General features: G+C 49.4%; 2 non-coding genes across 2 annotated transcripts; one reads left to right on the forward strand and one right to left on the reverse strand.

Moving 5' to 3' along the window:
* Positions 1-10970: 10970 nt before the first annotated feature.
* On the reverse strand, positions 10971-11042 carry TRNAQ-UUG (transfer RNA glutamine (anticodon UUG)). Its single transcript has one exon. It is a non-coding gene; the product is annotated as a tRNA-Gln (tRNA).
* Positions 11043-17438: 6396 nt separating this feature from the next.
* On the forward strand, positions 17439-17510 carry TRNAA-UGC (transfer RNA alanine (anticodon UGC)). Its single transcript has one exon. It is a non-coding gene; the product is annotated as a tRNA-Ala (tRNA).
* The last annotated feature ends 1444 nt before the right edge of the window (positions 17511-18954 follow it).

Below are 18954 nucleotides of genomic sequence, written 5' to 3' on the forward strand. Positions count from 1 at the left end.
AGTAGGTCTGGGTCATATCAGAGGTCATGGGAGGGGCTGCTGGTCATCTCTAGTGTGGGCAGCGCTTCCTGCAGTGATTGGGAATGGACCACAGGGGATGGATCACTTGGTGATTCCCTGTTCTGTTCATTCCGTCTGGAGCACCTGGCCTTGGCCACTGTCGGAAGACAGGACACTGGGCTAGACGGACCTTTGGTCTGACCCTATAGGACGGTTCTTTTGTTCATGTCTCCCAGGATGTGCATTGACAGGGGCTCTGCCAAGGCTATCTGGTGCTGGCACAGGAGTGCCACCCCCTGGGACTCCGCAGACCCACATTTGTATTCCAGTAATTTTCACGCATCACCTTTTCCCAAGGATTTCTGAATAGCACTCGTACTGTCTCCTATCAGATGGGCCCCCCGACTGTCACACCCTCCATGCAATTGGGAAGTTATTACAGCCGAGCACCATCTCTACCATTGTTAAGATTCAGCATTATTTTCTGTTTAAAGAGCAACTATTGTAATTACTCTAAAATCCACGTTTGCTCGGAATCTCTTGAAATTTGCTGCTCATCATAGGGGTGAAGAGCAGATCTAGTGGTCCAAATATGGGGTGATTTTATTCGATGGAGAGGTTCCTGAGATGCAGCCCTCCCTAAAAGCAGCTTTTGACACAATCACCTGGGTCTTATAACTATTTTTTCACACAGCTGGGGCTGAAACAGAGGTTCTAATTGTCCCCCATCTGATCTCAGTCACTTGGCATTTCTCAGCTACTGAAGGGCTGCCACTGCCTCTTTGGGGAAGCAACACTGAAAAAGTTAACTGCAGAGTTTGGAATTTCAGATTGGCATGAGCAAAAGTGAGGAGCCAAAAGAGATTGAAATGCGCATGATGTGCACATGAAATGCAGCCAGACTAAGGCTCCTGGTAACAGCCAGAGGGTTTCCAGTAATCTCCTTTCACAGTAATTGTTTGGCACAAGAGAACATGCTGTGGCCATTGGAGTTGAGCGACACCCATGCATTTCAGTTTGATCCCTACCACTGATACATTTGTACATAATGTGTTGTGCATTTTTCTTGCACTCAGCAGGAGTTCCTCTTGGAAGTTTTGCCCTCTGATACCAAAATTTCTGGGTTCAGAGCAATATTTTAAAGTGCTCTAAAATCCGTGTAGACCCGGACCTGGTGTGCTCTTAAATGCTTTGCCAGGATAACTCTGCTGGTTCGAGGTGTGAAAAATCACTCCCCCTTACTGACATAGTTATGCTAGCAAAAGCTCTAGTGTAGACAGAGCTAGAGTAGCAAAAAGTCTATTCAAGAAAATTAAATGCCCATGAACTACACTAATGCAGAGCTAACGTTGCCCAGGGCTGACTCATGTCCTACCAGCATCTGGTCCGTGGCTAAACTTATATTTCTGAAAACTCGGAAAAGAAGAGTTAAAGTATACTCCACCCATACAACGCACCGAGAACTCTGCCCCCTCCTGAACCCTGGAGCGGGCAATGGCTCCTGGTAACAATTCAATAAGGGTGGTCCAAGGGTTAACAAACTACTCCAGGAAGTGGAGGATTCTCCATCTCTTGAAGTCTTCAGGTCAAGACTGGATGCCTTTGTGGAAGATGATTTAGTCAAACACAAGGTATTCAACTCAATACAGCAGTAACTGGATGAAATTCTGTGGCCTGTGTTATACGGGAGGTGAGACTAGATGACCTAATAGTCCCTCCTGGCCTGAATCTATAATACATACAAGGAAGGGCTAAGAGAACATGCCATTGTTTGTGTTCCACAGACGGGAATCCCAGCATTTCTCTGCATGCCCTCCAGCTGTGTGCACTGGGTCAGCTGTAGCTGTAATTGGATGATAGAGGGATTAGTTGGAGCAGCTGGGCAGAGCTGTGGTATGCAAAGAGGTGCGTGTGAAACTTGAGGGACCAAGTCTGCCTCATTTCCGTGATGAGTGTTTTGGATTGTGTCAGTGACGTTGCACAAGGGTACATTATTATCATGGGGATTGTCAGCAGTCTGGTGGCGTACATGCTAGTGAACTGCAGGGCTCAGTGAGGGGAAAGTGAAGGCAATGCCTCAGAAGGAACCGTCAGGGTGAGGGTAAAGGGGTGGTAACCTTTTGCAATTCTGAGATGGTCTGTGTGGATAAGACTCAGTGTTTGAGTATCAGCCAGGTGTAGGTAGCTTCTGTTTGCTATGCCAGAGCTAAACCCAGATTTTACCTTATGAAAGAGAAGATATTAGACTTAATACACAGCCACCTCCTCGAAGGTCACCAGCCCCTGAAAGAGCAAGAGTCCAACACTCAGGACCTGCTGCCCCACTCACAGCCCCACTATTCGTGGGGGAGAGGAGACAATCAAATGGGAGCTCTGGGAGGCTCACAATCAGCAGAGTCCTATCCCCACACTGCTGAGAGCAGCCAGGAGGCATCAGGGTGAGGGGACAAAGATCCCAGCAGATCCATCACACTCCTACTAGCCACAGACTGATACAGGGACAGCCCCTTGGTAGGAATCCCAGCCCCTTCCCCATTGCCAGCAGCTGGATGTGATGGGATGAGTCATCTCCCTTAAGCTCCTCTGGTGGGTGCCCCCTTTCATATGTCATAACAGCCTCTGACTGGTAGGTCCATGCTCCAGCACTGGGGGTCTGGAAAGTTTTCACAAACCAGTCCAGAGGATTTGTTTCGTGTTAGACGCATTATGGAATTTCTATCCCCAGACCTTGTGAAATGTTGGGCAGTCTCCTGGATAAACCGTACTGAATTAAGTTGCACCCTAGCAAATTAAGTTTAATATCTTTGGGGTTTATTATAGTAAAAATGCAATTGTTTATGTGCTTTTGTAAGATGGCGAGTAACTTTTCTAGAAAAGTTTCAGAGTAGCAGCTGTGTTAGTCTGTATTCGCAAAAAGAAAAGTGGGTGCCACAAGTCCTCCTTTTCTTTTTTCTAGAAAAGGTGACTAATGTAATCCTTGGGGAAATTTTAGGAACTTCAAAGGACTTTTTGAAAGCATGTAAACTGTTAGGCCTGGTCTACACTAAAAAGTGAGGTCGACCCCCTTACGTCTCTTGAGGCTATGAAAAATCCACACCCTTGCGCGACAGTTAAGCTGACCCCCATCCCCAGTGTAGACAGTGTGAGATCAGTGAAAGAAATCTTCCCTCAATCTAGCTACTGCCCCTCAGGGAGTTGGATTACCACCACCACCGCTGCGAGAATCAGGACAGGTACCATAGTAGTGTCTGCACCGAAGTGCTACAGAGGTTCTGCTGTAGCATCTTGGATGTGGACAAGCCCCAGCTTGAGTAGGTTTCCCAGGAAATACTGGAGGCAATGGTCACAAATGACCCACTACTAAATGCATCCTTTTGAAGAGGTGCCTTGGGCAGAAACCCATTGTCTCACTGATTACCTCTTCATGGTCTCTTTAAAGGCCCAAACTGGATAAACAAGTGTCTCACAGATTCATGAATGTTCTTGTTCTCAGTATGAACTTGAAAACCCATGTGCGAGATCTGAAGGACTGTCACAGCCCATGCTGGAGTTGACGTATTCTCTAACGCGCTTATTATTAGCCATGTGCAGACTCTTTTAGTGTGTTTCTTACGATTTCTCTGTAATGCTTTCAACCTGAAGAATAAATATGCTTGCTTAGAAACTGACCATTCAAAATTAATCTCTGAAGAGAAAGCAAGTGTAACCCACACACCTCCAGGGTGTGGTGGTGTCTTATCTACTGGAACCGAGACCACTTAGAGAGAGAGTTAAATGAATCTGCTCACAGGCAGCTGGCTTTTAGCTCATGTCGTAGAGGCTCAAGCACTAAGCTCCAGAGGTTCCTAGTTCAACCCCGCCCAGCAAAGAGTGGGGAGGAAAGTCTCTCCTGTTTACGAGCAAGCAGCTGGATCTCACCCTCACACAGCTGCCAGTCACGGAGGCAGGCGCACTCAGCTTCAGCCAGCAGAGGAAACAAGGCCCGCTACAAGGGGGAGAGTGCAGAGAAAGAAAGGGAGGAAGACAGGTCTGGGATAACAAGGTGATGAAAGCCCTGCACCAGGCTGCCTCTAAGAAAACAGCCAAGACACTACAAGCCCAAAAATTCCTGGACCAGAGAGGAAATACAGGGGCGGTTGCCCTGAAGTGTGATAGGTCTGTTTCTAGAATCTAGGTCCCATGTTAAACACATCCCAGTAGATTTGTCACACCTTGTCCCCCTCCCTTTCTCTACCCTGGGTATTTCCTGCCCCCTCCCACCTCCTGAGCATCCTCTGCAGAAGCTATAACCTCCTATGGATTTATTCCCCCGCTCTCTCCAGCAGAAACCCATCAGCAATTCCCTGATAATTTCTACCTGAACTGGCTCCGCTGTTCCCACCAAACATGTCCATGATTCTGTGCTGAGAAAACACTTGGTTGCTTTGTTACAGCGCAGACCTGGCCTCTCCCACCAAGACATTTTAAACCCCTGCCCAGTAACAAAATCTCTGAACAAAATGCTACAAAAGAGCAGACCCAAAGGAGTCACTTTGGGGGATTCCCCCTGATGTCCCCAGGGCAGAATGTCCCCCTCCCCCTTCCCCTTCCCCCCAAGCAGCAGGAAGGGGGAGCCAGAAACTGGCTTTTCCTCACCTTGTCCATGGAAAAGTGATTCTGCCCAGGGATGCTGCAATAAGTGTGTCTGGGCAGGTTAGAGATCTGGGAAACTCCTTCCCTACTTATCTCTCCCACTGCCCCTTTCAAACTCTGTCCTCCTTCCCCGGTCCCCTCTCCCTCTCCTTCCTGTTGAGAGGGTCCCATTTCCAGGTCGTTTGCTCTCCCATGACTGGTACGCTCCTGCAATTGCTAATGGGAGGGGAGATTCTGTCTGTGCAGAGTCACTTTCATTCCCCTCTGCAGCACTTTCCCTAAGGCCTGTCTCAATTACCTGGAGTCTCTGGCTCAGGCGTTGACATTGGCAGAGTGTAGGGGTGTCTTAGGGGGCTAGCAACAGCTGGAGAAAGTCCTCACCTCAGCTAGGAACACAGGAAGCTGTAATGAAGGCATGACAAAGTGGGATTTTTTTGTAATATTTGTGTGAACCAAATGTGTGCCTCAGTTTCCCTTATGTCTTGCACTGCTACTTACTTGGGGGGAAAGGATGAAGTTTCCTTTTGGGGCAGATTAAGAGTAATAAGCGTCTGGATGGAATGAAGAGTCATTAAGGAACTGGTTGAAACTGACCCAAGTCAACAAGGCGGGGCAGAGAGACAATGCAAGCTCATGGATTTCCTCACCTCACAGCTGGGAAGATGAGCAAAGACCCCAGCTTGAGAACAGCAGATTGAGAGGTGGGGGGTGACTCTGTGACAGAAGGTCACTCTCCATTCCCACACAGATCCTGTTGGGGGAGAAGCAGCTGCTCAGCCCGGGGTCCGGTATAACAATGAAAGCACCTCCTCAAAGGGCCAGATGTGGATCTCATTCACTCCCATGCTAATCTGGAGTCACTCCTGGTCCTTCTGTGCAGTGATTCTGGATCAACACTGGTCTCAGTGAGACAAGAAACCTGGCTCAGGAAGGAGGAGACCAAAATCCCTTTAAACAGATGGAGGGTGGGGGTTAACCCCTCTTTCCCCTTTCCCTCCATCCCTCTTGATCCCCAGGATAAGGACTCGGGTTTCCCTCCAAAGTTCATGAAGTTTGTCATGCAGGAGAGAAGCAAAATCTGTGGTGATTTCATATCAGTGTTTGATAACTTTCTAGCCATTTATCGCCAACCTCTGCTGGCCATTCACACAGGCAGAGGGAGCCCTGGGTGATGCTTCTTTAACAGAATAGAGGGCATGGAAGGACAACACATTTTAGACATTTCCATGCCCTGGTCACTGACACATAATGGCCACCATGGCTCCACCCCAGAGACGGCTGCATCTTGGTGCTGGGGGAAGCAAACGCTGATGGAGAACATTTGTCATGGGGTTTGGGGATCCTTCTGGTGAAAATGGTGAGGGGTTAACACCATAGCAAGGAGATTCTCAGCCCCTCTGGGCACCGCCTGGGGCAGCAAGGAGCCAGTCACATGCAGAGCAGCCCCCGGAGGGGAATGAACCCCTTGTCCTGTGCCATCTGGGGACAGAGGCGGATTGGGGTTTGTGGGGCCCTGGGCTAGAACAAGTAGGGGCCCCTCCTCACCCCTTCCACCTGCAGTCCTCCCTGCCCCCCTACCCCAGCACTCCTGCTGGGGAAATGGGGTTGGGATGCCCATTTTTACAGGGGAGGGGGGCCTAATTGTCCAGGGCCCCTGGGCACAGGCCCCATTGGACCAGTGGCTAAACCGCCACTGTCTGGGGAAAAGGAAAGGGTCCAGCCAACTGTCCTGTTAGCAAGTGGGAGCCACTAATCACAGGTCTCTGGCTTTGATGTGTATTAAACATGAGGTAAGCCTCCTTCATCAGCAAACATTTTAAAGGAAACAAACAGGAAATCAGAAGATTCTCCCATGAAGGGAAAGTTGATCATTGCAGAATTTAACCCCCTGCAGCCTCAAGTAAGGGGAAAGACTCAGGGCTACAGGTTCCCTCCAAAAAAGCAGAAGTTGACACAATTAAAAAAGGAGAACCCCCGCAAATGCAAACGAATCAAACACGGATAATTACACAGAAAAATGAACAACCTGTGATCTGAGATCGATGTTCTGTAATGCAAGAGAGAAGGGTGGAAATCTGAGGGATTTTGGATCCATTTTCACAAATTAGAAAGGAAAATGGAAACGTGTGGAGGTTTCTATATCAGTAGTCTATGATCGAGAAAGAGGTAAAATCTGCGTGAATTTCTTATCAATATTTGATAAATAGAGAGAAAAGGGCAACATTTGCAAGGATTGTATATCACTGTCCAAGAATCTGAGAAAAGGGGAATAGCTGAGGAAATTGTAGCTGTGAAATAGTGTGGTAGCCAGGGAAAATTTTCAGGGCATATGAAATTAGTAATAGGTAGAGAAAAAGTGGGACAAAATTTTAAGGATTTTATAGGGCTGTCAATTAATCACAATTAACTCAAACCAAATTAGCTGGATTTAAAAAATTAATTGCGATTAATCGCAGTTGTAAGTGCACTGTTAAACAATAATAGAATACCAGTTTAAATTTGTTATAAATATTTGTGGATTTTTTCTACATTTTCAAATATATTGATTTCAGTTACAAAGTGGACAGTGCTCACTTTACATTATTATTTTGATTGCAAATATTTGCACTGTAATAAAGATAAACAAAAGAAATAGTATTTTTCAATTCACCTCATACATGTACTGTCCTGCAATCTATTTGTGATGAAAGTGCAGCTTACAAATGTAGAATGTTTTGTTTTAAGTAACTGCACTCAAAAATAAAACAATGTAAAACTTTAGAGCCTCCAAGTCCACTCAGTCCTACTTCTTGTTCAGCCAATCGCTAAGACATTTTACATTATTTTTTACATTTATGAGGTCCTACCTGTAATTCCCCACCCTGCAATGCACTTTCACCAGAAAGAAATTTCACTACAGTATCTGCATGAGACAAATTGAAAAATACTATTTATTTTGCTTCTTTATTACAGTACAAATATTTGTAATAAAAACAATAATATAAAGTGAGCCCTGTGCACTTTGTAGTCTGTGTAGTAATTGAAACCAATAGTTTTGAAAATATAAAAAACAGCCAAAAATATTTAAACAAAGGGTATTCTATTATTGTTAACAGCGCGACTAAAACAGTGATTAATCGTTATTTTTCAGTTGTACAATTAATCACAATTTTTTTAAATCATTCAACCACCCTATATTTTATATCAGTCTTTGGGAATTGGGGAGAAAATGGGTCAAAACTTAAATATTTGATTAAAAGAGAGGAAAAACACCAAGATCTGGGGGATTCTAGTCATTAGCTAGAGGGGAAAATTGGTAAGGTTTGAAGGGATCACATAGGCATGGTTAATAAACTACCATCACCCGACCACCTCCCACCATTCAGCAGAGCAACCTTTTTAAAGCTGCTTTAAGCTGGGAAGGAGCCAGCAGGGGATGGACAAGTAATTGGCAAGTAATAGCTGGGGAGGACTTGCGTGGGGCAGTTGTGGGTGGAGGCGGCGGCAGCTGGGCTGGCTAATAATTGGGGAGAAAACGAGGAAGAACTGGAGAGACTTTTATGGATGTTTGAGAGGAGAGGGTCCTGTTCTTCCCCCTGCAGGGATGCTCTGCCTGCACAGAGGTCGTCCAATCTCCAGCCTGTCACACTGTCTTTCCCCTCCCTGACACCTTCACCTCCAGACACACAAAGGGCAACCCCCCACTGGGGCCCGATTTCTTTCCCCACATTTTGCCTCTCTGGGGCAGATCCTGGCCGGAGCTTGGAGGCAGCCTGAGGGTGGGAGTTTCCTTTGCAGCTAAGATCCCTCCCCGCAAATTCATTAGCGCCAAGGGAGCAGATCTGCAGAAGCTGTGAGAGCTCAGGATCCCTCTGTGCTCAGAGTCACTTTCCTGCCCGTGCCCAGTTCCCCCCCCCCAAGGGTCTCTCTCAGTTACCTGGAGTCTCCGGCTCAGGCTTGGTGTCTGCAGAGCCCAGGGTTGCCCTATGGGCTGGCTCCAGCTGGAGAAACTTCCCCCCACTTCAGCTGGAGACACAAGAAGCTTGAATGCTGGTCTCTCCCCAGCTGGGGAATCAACAGCTGCTCCTGCTGGGCTTCCAGTCACAACGGAGGCAGAGCAGCAGCTTGTAACAATACCTGGTCTCGGTTCTTTGTTCTCCCCAGTTCCTCCTCGCTCCTCCCTGCTCCCAGCTGCTCCAGCCCCTTCCTGTGTGTGTCCTGCAAACACTAACCCGCGCTGCAGCAGCGATCACTGGGGCAAGGCAGGGCTTTCTCCGGCCGCAGCCAGCCCCCCTCTCTGCTCACTACCCATGTGTCTGTGACTCGCCAGAGCCGCTGTATTTACTGAAACACTCACACACACGCTCTGGCACCTGGCTAGCCCTTTCAGAAGCCGATCTAGCTGGGGGAGAGGGATCACCGCTGGCTGGGAAGAGGAAAGTGACCAAAGTCTCCCAGCCTGAGAGGGAGAGAGAGACTGAAAGGGGCAGAAGGAGAAATAAGTGGGCAGAGCAGTTCCCAACTTCCCCATCATTTCACCTGTGGGCAGATTCCTAATCAGCTGTGTGCAAATATCCCCAGTGTGGAGCAAAGCACAGATCCCCCAAGTTATGCCCAGGATGCCTCAGTTCAAGGATTCCCTGCTATCTTCCATCCCCAAAATGCAGCCAGGATCCCCAGACTTGAGAGGAAGGGGTAAGCAGCTGGGGGTGGACGGTGCCTGCAAACTTTAGTGCCCAGAGATGTAATGGTATTGCAGCTCAATTAAGCGTGAATAAGTGCAAAGAAATGCACATTGGAAAACATAATCCCAACTATACATATAAAACGATGGGGTCTAAATAAGCTGTGACCACTCAAGAGAGAAATCTTGGAGTCATTGTGGATAGTTCTCTGAAAACATCCACTCAATGTGCAGCGGCAGTCAAAAAAAAAAGGGGGAACAGAATGTGGGAAATCTTAAAGAAAGGGATAGATAAGACAGAAAATATCATACTGCCTCTATATAAATCCATGGAGCACCCACACCTTGAATATTCTGTGCAGATGTGATCGTCCCATCTCAAAAGAGATATATTGGAATTGGAAAAGGTACAGAAAAGGGCAGCAAAAATTATTAGGGGTATGGAACGGTTGCTGTATGAGGAGAGATTAATAAGATTGGGACTGTTCAGCTTGGAAAAGAGACAACTAAGGGGGGATATAATAGAGGTCTATAAAATCATGACGGGCTTGGAGAAAGTAAATAAGGAAGTGTTATTTGCCCCTTCTCATAACACAAGAACTAGGGGTCACCAAATGAAATGAATAGGCAGCAGGTTTAAAACAAACAAAGGGAAGTAATTCTTCACACAATGCACAGTCAACCTGTGGAACTCCTTGCCAGGGGATGTTGTTGTGAAGACCAAGACTAGAACAGGGTTCAAAAAAGAACTAGATAAGTTCATGGAGGACAGGTCCATGAATGGCTATTAGCCAGGATGGGCAAGGATGGTGTCCGTAGCCTCTGTTTGCCAGAAGCTGGGAGTGGGTGACAGGGGATCACCTGATGATTCCCTGTTCTGTTCATTCCCTCTGGGGCACCTGGCATTGGCCACTGTCGGAAGACAGGGTACTGGGCTTGATGAACCTTTGGTCGGACCGCTCTTATGTTCTCCGTCATGTGTCACTAGCCATAGACATGGATCATAGAGTATCAGGGTTGGAAGGGACCTCAGGAGATCATCTAGTCCAACCCCCTGCTCAAAGCAGGACCAATCCCCAATTTTTGCCCCAGATCCCTAAATGGCCCCCTCAAGGATTGAACTCACAATCCTGGGTTTAGCAGGCCAATGCTCAAACCCCTGAGCTATCCCTCTCCCACAAAACAACTGTTACACAGAATGGCCCCCTCAAGGATTGAACTCAAAACCCTGGGTTTAGCAGGCCAATGCTTAACCCAGTGCTCATCCCACTGAGCTCTCCCTCCCCCTCCTACAGGCTTCCTCTCTACCAGCTGAGCTATGGAACTAATGCAGCAAGTGTCTCTCAGTGCAGGTATGTTTTTGAACACAGGTCACTCAGTAGCATTGGTTATTGTCCCTAAACAAATTATTTCCCCATTATCCCTGCACTGGTTGCCGAATTGGCAGAGCCACTCTCAAGCCAGTCTGAGTGTGCGTGTGGATCTTAGCAGCAGTTTGGAAATGGGGATGTTAATTAGGAATCTCTGCCCAGTCTTAACGCTGGTGTCGTCCCTGCTGCTCCCTCACTCATGCAAGAATCTTCAGTGACTTTTCGAAAAGGGAAGGAAAACTGGCTCACCGACTGCGATGAGTTTTTCTTTACAATGGGACGTAGAAAGAAAGCAACTCAAGACATGGTTCTACAGAGATTTGAACTCAGATCACTGGATTCAAAGTCCAAAGTGCTGCCCGTTACACCACAGAACCAGGAATAATGGGAAAAATGTATCAGTGTCCTAATCTGAAGGTGCACAGTTTGGCCCTCAGAGAGGACAGGTTTTGTTCTGATCATGAATATAAAAACATAAGAATGGCCATACTGGGTCACACTAAAGGTCCATCTAGCCTGGTGTCCTGTCTTCTGACAGTGGCCAATGCCAGGTGCCCCAGAGGGTGTGAACAGAACCATGATCATCAAGTGATCCATCCCCTGTCGCCCATTCCCAGCTTCTGGCAAACAGAGGCTAGGGACAGCATCCCCGCCCATCCTGGCTAATAGCCATTGATAGACCTGTCCTCCATGAATTTATCATGTTCTTTTTTGAACCCTGTTCTAGTCTTGGCCTTCACAACGTCCTCTGGCAAAGAGTCCCACAGGTTGACCGTGTGTTGTGTGAAGAAACACTTCCCTTTGTTTGAATTAAAAAGATGTTTTGTCAAAACATGTTTTGAACACAACAATGACTAAAAAGTGCCCTTCCCCTCACCAGTCCCCAGCTTTTCTCTAACAAATGTATTGAGAGAGGTTTTTGAAATGAAGGTTAACAGTTAATTAGCACATTATGATTAAGGTTGGGAGTTTGTCACGGAGGTCAAAGTTTGGATTTGGGTGTGGGAGGGGGCAGGGGCAGGGAACAGGGTGAGGCAGGCTCTGGGTGGCGCTTACCTTGAGGGCGTGACATTCCCCTTGCTCAGCTGCTAGGCAGAGGAGTGGCCAGGCAGCTGTGCACCCTGCCTCCACCCAGAGCGCTGACTTTGCAGCTCCCATTGGCCAGGAACTGCGGCCAATGGGAGCTGCGGGAGCGGTGCCTGCAGGCAGAGGCAGTGTGCAGAGCTGCCTGGCCATGCGTCCGCCTAGCAGCTGAGCGAGGGGATGTTGCCCCTTCTGGGGAGCCCCCGAGGTAAGCAGCACCCAGAGCCTGCCTCACCCTGTTCCGTGCCCCAACTCCCTGTCCCCTCCCCCACCCAATCTTTCCTGCTGCTGGGGAAGAGGGGGAGGTGTGGAGCCAGGTAGGAAGCCTGCTGGCCCCACCAATCCCCCTCCCCTCCCCCAGCACCAGCGGGGGTCCCAGGCCATGTGTTGTCCCCCCCCAAGCAGCCGGGCCACCCTCCCCCAGCACCCATAGGGCCCCCGGGAAGCCCCCCCTCCAAGTTTTATTCTTTGGTATTTTTAGTAAAAGTCATGGACAGGTCAGGGGCCGTGAATTTTTTTTTTTACTGCCCATGACCTGTCCCTGATGTTTACTAAAAATACCCATGATGAAAATGTAGCCTTAATTATAATTAAAGGAAAGCAAATGACCTGGGGTTCTAAACTTCAGTATTTTTGTCCCCAGCGCTGTCATTTTTGTTACACCCTCCGTTTCTATTCCTCTCTCTTTCCCCTTCTCTGATAATGAGCAACCGTAAGAGAAGAAGAGGTTAAAACCTGTGCTAGGGGGCGGCTAGGTTTGGATGACGAATTTAAAACCATCACAGCACCCTCCAGTGTGACACTGACATGATCAGATTCTGACCTTCCATTGACACTTCACCAACAACCGTTTCCCTGAAGTACGTTGCTGATTATTTCAATGGCTCCGACACCGACACCTGCTGCCCCATCCGGCTGGTTCATTGCGCTGTTTGGAACCTGCACCTAAAATCACCCCCTTCTTGGGTGCAAGATTCAAAACTGCCCAAGGAAACCCCATTGGGTTTCAAGTGCAACATGGGCAGGGAGGCGAGGGGACAGCACAGGGGTATCTGAGCTCCTCCTTTGTCACAGGGAGTGGGGTCTCGTGGGCTAGAGCGGGGGGGCTGAGTCAGGACTCCTGGGTTTTAGTTCTCTGGGAGAAGAGTGGGGTTTAGCGCTCAGCACAGGGAGAAGGGGAGCCAAAGACAAAACACCTCCCCTTTCACATCAATACACATTCAATAATCACATGGCTTCTCAATCCTTAGGTTCTGGAGCCATGGTGTGGCTATTTCATGTCACTTCTTATTGTTAAAAGTTTTGGGTACTTTGCACAGAAACGTTATTTCCTTGGGAGTGTTTGAGGAGTGGAAGCTGCATTGATTTAATTTAAAAAAAAGAAAAAGAAAAAGAAAAAAAGAAAGATTAAAACATTTCCCAGACAGCTCGGTCCCAACCTTCCTCCCTCGCTGCTGCCAGTGAAGTTTAGTTCTGCCCCACAGCCCCGATAAGTGCTTGGTGCACGTCCGGGGTTTGATCTGAAGTGAATGTAGGGGTGACTCTGATCACCTGGACTAGAAAAATTCAGACACAATTCTAAGCTTCTTCGTTTTCAGTTTAAACCCATTTTAACTGAAAAATTCCTGGGTTCTACAAAAAGTGTGGTTCATTTTTTTCTGATTTTCACCCTGCTTTTGTATAATTTAATTATGTAAAAAATAACTTGTTTTATTAGGAAAATACAATACATTGTGTGAGATATATGTATTACGATAATACATGAGTCTGTGTGTATATGCAAAGCCTCCTGTTGAAGAAAGGCTCTGAATAAGTCTAGAACAGGGCCACATCTGGGTGAGGAAACTGTATGTAGGGCCATGAATGTAAGGCTGGGGAAGGGGGTTGGGGTGCGGGGTGTGGGAGGGAGTGCAGTGTGCAGGAAGGGGCTCAGAGCAAGGGGTTGGAGTGCAGGAGGGGTGCGGCAAGAGGCTCAGGGTGGGGGTTGGGTTGTAGGAGGGGATGCAGAGTGTAGGAAGGGGCTCAGGGCAGGGGGTTCGAGTGCAGGAGGGGGTGCAGAGTGTGGGAAAGTGCTCAGGGCAGGGAGTTGGGGCGCAGGATGGGGTGCAGGGCGCAGGAGGGGGTTCAGGGCAGGGCATTGGGGTGCAGGGAGGGCTGCAGAGTGCAAGAGGGGGCTCAGAGCAGGGGGTTGGGATGCGGAGTGCAGGAGGGTTCAGGGTGTGGGCTCTGCCCTGGAACTGCTCCGGGATGGCAGCGGTGCGCAGCAGGGCTAAGGCAGGCTCCCTGCCTGCCCTGGCCCCGCACCACTCCTGGAAATGGCCGGCACTATGTCCCTGTGGCCCCTGGGGGAGGGGGAGAAGAGGGCTTTGCGCACTGCCCTCACCTGCAGGTACCTTCCCCAAAGCTCCCATTGGCCGCGGTTCCCCATTCCCAGCCAATGGGAACTGCAGGGTAGGGGGGGGGAGGCGAGTGCATCTGCAGGCAAGAGCAGCTTGCGGCACCCTCTGCTCTCCCATCCCCCAGGGGCTGCAGGGACGTGGTGCTCTTGCCTGCAGGCACCGTCCCCCGCTTCCAGGAGCGGTGCAGGGCCAGGACAGGCAGGGAGCCTGCCTTAGCCCTGTTGCATCACTGGGCTGACAATCCTGCAGGCTGGATCCAAAGCCCTGATGGGCCGGATTTGGCCGGCGGGCTGTAGTTTGCCCACCCCAGTCTAGAAGATACACACAATAAACAAACAGGCATGCATGCCAGCTCTGAAGTGGTGCACCTCTGCACATTTCAAGCTGTTAGCAACAGGAGAAAAGGATGAAGCTGAGTGTATGCGCTGCAAATGGTGTGGCCCAGTTATTAAATGTCAATATGTATAGCCTAATAGTTGTAAGTCTGCAACAGTAACCTGTTCATTCAAACGAAAAGTTTTATTTGGGGATTAGAGAGAGATTGTTTTCTTAAACTCATTTTGTTTTGAGTTCTGTTTTAGTTCTGCAGCAAACCACATCAATGAATGGAATTCAAAGCATTCATCTACTAAATACTTTTTCCCCTGTCTTTCCATCCACCAAAATAAACCCCGATAATTACCCAGAAACATTATTAATAGTTGTTTGCACTGATTTTCACCTGTTTTTGTGGTGGTGGTAATAAACACTAATCAATTCCCAGGAAAAATTAAATAAAATAGAACCTGAAATGAAGGACCCTAACAACACTATGTGTGGTGAAGGAGATACAGATGTGTTGTTTGACTGTTTTTCTCATTTAAAATGTACTTGATCATTTCCATGGCAAAAATATTTGTACAAGACCATGAAAAAAGGAAGACACCATGAAAATACCCAAGGGAGAGAGGGGGTTTCTGAGGGGCGGGGTAGAGATGGAGATTTTCATGAAATGGGGAGAGGCCAAAGTAGGGCCTTTCCCTGAAGCAAAGCAGGAGTTTTTTGTGCAGTTTCATTTTAACCAGAGCCCCCATCCTGTAGCCCCTACTGACACCTGCCCCCCAACATGTGACCTAGAGCCACTGGTGAGTCCTGAGACAGCCCCACTAGTCTGGCCCTCCTCCCCAGTGTGAAAACTGCAGATCCCCCAGCGCTCCCTCTCCTAGGGGTCTGTTGAAAGGCAGCGACCTGCTTGATAAGATAGCGGTGAGTATCCCTGCTCCTGCTACAGAAGACCAGAGTTTGATTTCCCCGTCCCCCTGGAAGGCTGACTGTCTGACACACTTGGAAGTTTCATGCTAATTCAGACTCACCTGCTGATCAGCCTGGGGCTTGCTTTCAATGCTGCAAGTGATTTGAATCCTTGAGAGGAGAACTAGGGTGACCAGATGTCCTGATTTTATAGGGAAAGTTCTGATTTTGGGGTCTTTTTCTTGTATAGGCTCCTATTACCCCCCACTCCATCCCGGTTTTTCACACTTGCTGTCTGGTCACCTTAAGCAGAACCCAGAATTCCAGCTTCTTTGTCTCATTGCGACATGATGCAACCAAGTCTGTTGCTGTCCAGTTTGTGGTGAATCTCTTTCTGTTTTCTTCATTGTTCCTGGGGATGGGAGTTTTCCCATTCATCACGTATCTTGATGGGAGGGGAAAGGGAGAGAGAAGAGGTATTTTTTTTTTTTCGGTTTCTTTCTCTCTCGTCACTTTCTGTTCTTTCCTTCCCATCCAGGAGCACCCCTTTCATTTCAGATGGTGGAGTGACCCGCTCCCCCTTCCCCGTTCTCAGCATTCAGGAGCCTTTGGAGCAGAAAAATTTGAGGGGCGGGGGGAGCAGGAGGTGTGAATTGTTGGCAGGAAGGAGTCCTAGCAGCTTTTCTGAGAAATGACTCGCCCGTCTCTAGAGTCTCTCCTGTGGGCTCTGAGAAGCAGGATGGGGCCTGTATGGTAAAGTTCATGCAACATTCCCCTTTCATCTCAGCCCTGGGATGTCGCCAGTAGCTGCTGTCCCCTGGTGGCAGCAAAGGAAGTTTCCACCCACCCAGGAGACCCCAGCCTGGAACTAAAGTCAGCTTCAGGCTTCTCCTCTCTCCCTTCTTGGAATCAAGCTCATGTTTTTTACCAAGAGTTAAAGCAGCCCGAACCCCCAGAGTCTGGAGCAATGTCACAAGTTTGCATTCTCTCCATGGAAGACAATTTGTTAAATCCCAGATGAGTGGAGTGAAATCAGTTCTCAGCCTGAGTCCTTTGCTCTTAACCCTGAGGATATTGTCCCACCATGGGGCCATTTCCCGCCTCTCTTTCCTACAGAAGCACAATTTTCTTTGCACAGACACAGGAACAGCAAGATCTTTCTCTGTCCCTTGTGCAAAGCAGGGTGTCAAATTCCATGGAACCTTCCTCTTCTGCGATGGAAACAATGGACAAGCAGGGGGCCCTGGGCACCTCCAGCCCTGGCCGTGAGATGTTCCCTCCCCTCTTTCTTTATGCTGCTACAGGTATTTCATGGAATGTCTGGGATGGGGGAAAAGCTGAGTTCACTCCCTGCTGAGGGAAAAAAGGACCCTCAAAATCTCAGGCCCTCAGGGAAACCCCAACCCCTGCTCCCAGGATCACTGAGGTGCTGGGGATTTCAGTAGGAAAGCGACTGTCTGAATTGTCAAGGTGGGGAATGAATAACCATCTACAACTAGATCCACCTCATTAACCACTGACACAGGCTGATCATGCTGCAGATAGATGGGAATCCGGGAGTGAGTCTTTGCTGTAGAGCCATGGAAACAGCGACCCAATTGCACTGCAGTGAATGTGCTGGGGAAAGCTGGACTTTACAGGCAAGTGGAAATAGCAGATCCTGGAAACACCTGGAGCTCCCCACACCACTTCTGCCACCATGGTCAGGTGTTGAGCTGCTCACTGAGCCCCCCACCTCCATGACCTTCCAGCAGGGGATTGCAGCACCCTCCCCCCGCCAATGCAGGGGAGAGGGCTGAGTGTATCTCTGCCCCTGAGTCCAGGGCAGGCCCTCTCTCTCCCCCACACATTGAATCTGGCTGTGCTGCAAAGTGCCCCCTAAGAACCAGCAACCTCCAGGAGAGCAGATTTGGCCCTCAGAGCAGGGACTCAGGTTTCAGAGTAAGGGACTCAGGTTTCAGAGCAGGGACTGTGTCCCTCATGCTGCTTTTAGGCTCCCAGACGCTCTGGAAATGGGGCAGGGGGGCTCTGAGTGTAACCCATAGCAGCTGTACCCCATCTGGGGATGTAGCTCAGTGGTAGAGCGCATGCTTTGCATGTATGAGGCCCTGGGTTCAATCCCCAGCATCTCCAAGTTCTCTTTTCACCCGGCTGCTTTGCTCATGCCCAGCAGGGATGTGGCCCACCAGTCTGCTTGCACGAGTTTCAATCCTGCTCCGTGAGGGGCAAATGCCAATTGCATGGAAGGTCTGGGGGGGTTTCTGCTTCGAAGTCACCTTGGTACTTTTAAGATTCCCACCTGCTGTGCTGTTTGGGTCAATGGTGGATGAGAAGGGAGAATCCTCCAGCACTGGAGGGAAAGGTCCCATCTGCCCAGACTGAGGGGCAAGGAAACGGAGGGGCAGTCAGTGCTCAGAGAGGAGAGACGTCAGTGATTTACACCCACCAGGGGATGCTGTCCTTTTGAGGCGAGTGCAGCTGGCTTTGATGGTGCTGACGATGGATAGAAAAAAGTCTGGAGTCAATGACAGATGAGACCATAGAAGGGAAAGGGGAAGGGCAGCTCCATAGAATGTCCTGGGTGCTCAGATGCCCTGGCCTGTCCAAGAGAGAGAAAAGAGACAGAGGGACCCAGCCCCACTACAGTGATCCTATGGACAAGAACCTTTTTGGGAGTGGGGAGAAGGTTTCCTCTGGACAAAGGGAAGCTGAAATCCCCCAGTGTCCTGGAATTTAAGCAATGCAAGCTTCAAACCCTGCACTGGTGTGGGCTGAGGTGCATCAGCAGAAGGTTGGGTTGGACAGGGGCGGCAGGTTTGTATAATTTTTGGTGGTGCCCAGAATGAGATCAAGTCCTGCCCCCACCCCCCACACCTGCCTAAGGCTCTGGGAGAGAGTTTGGGTGTGGGGTCTGGGCTCATGCAGGGGGTTGGGGTGCAGGAGGAGGTGTGGGGGGCATGCTCTTGGAGAGAGTTTGGGTGTGAGGTCTGAACTGGGGCAGGGGATTGGGGGTGCGGGAGTGGGTGAAGGGTGCGGCGTTTACCTTGGGCATCTCCCAAAAGCAACCCACACCCCGCTCTGGCAGCAGCTCTCAAGCAGGAGGGCTGGTGGCATCTCTGCACACCGCTGCCCGCAGACTCCACCCCCGCAGCTCCCATTGCCACAGTTGGCAGAGTTGGCGCTCGGGGTGGGGGCAGTGTGTGGAGACCCCCCTGCCTCAGGGGCCACAGGGACGTGCCAGCTGCTTTCGAGAGTGGCACGCCACGCGGAGTGAGAGTGGGCAGGAAGCCGCCTTAGCCCCCTTGTACTGCCGGTGATGGTGGTGGGGGTCCCAGGGCCTTTAAATTGCCCGGGGAGGCAGGTGGGAGCAGGGGGGGGAGGACACTCCCAAGGGCCTAACATTTCTTTGCACAACGATAAATCTTGGAACAAGATAGAAATGAAATAGCGGCAGAACCTAAGAAATTAAGAGCCTCCTGATTCTTCTGTGTGCATTGACTCCAAACGGGAGCTGTAATTTGACTCACTTTGTGGCTGCAGCCGGTAAAATATCAGGACAAAGTCATCCCAGTGATTG

Source organism: Eretmochelys imbricata, chromosome 28, assembly GCF_965152235.1.
Source record: "Eretmochelys imbricata isolate rEreImb1 chromosome 28, rEreImb1.hap1, whole genome shotgun sequence".
Taxonomy (NCBI): Eukaryota; Metazoa; Chordata; order Testudines; family Cheloniidae; genus Eretmochelys; species Eretmochelys imbricata.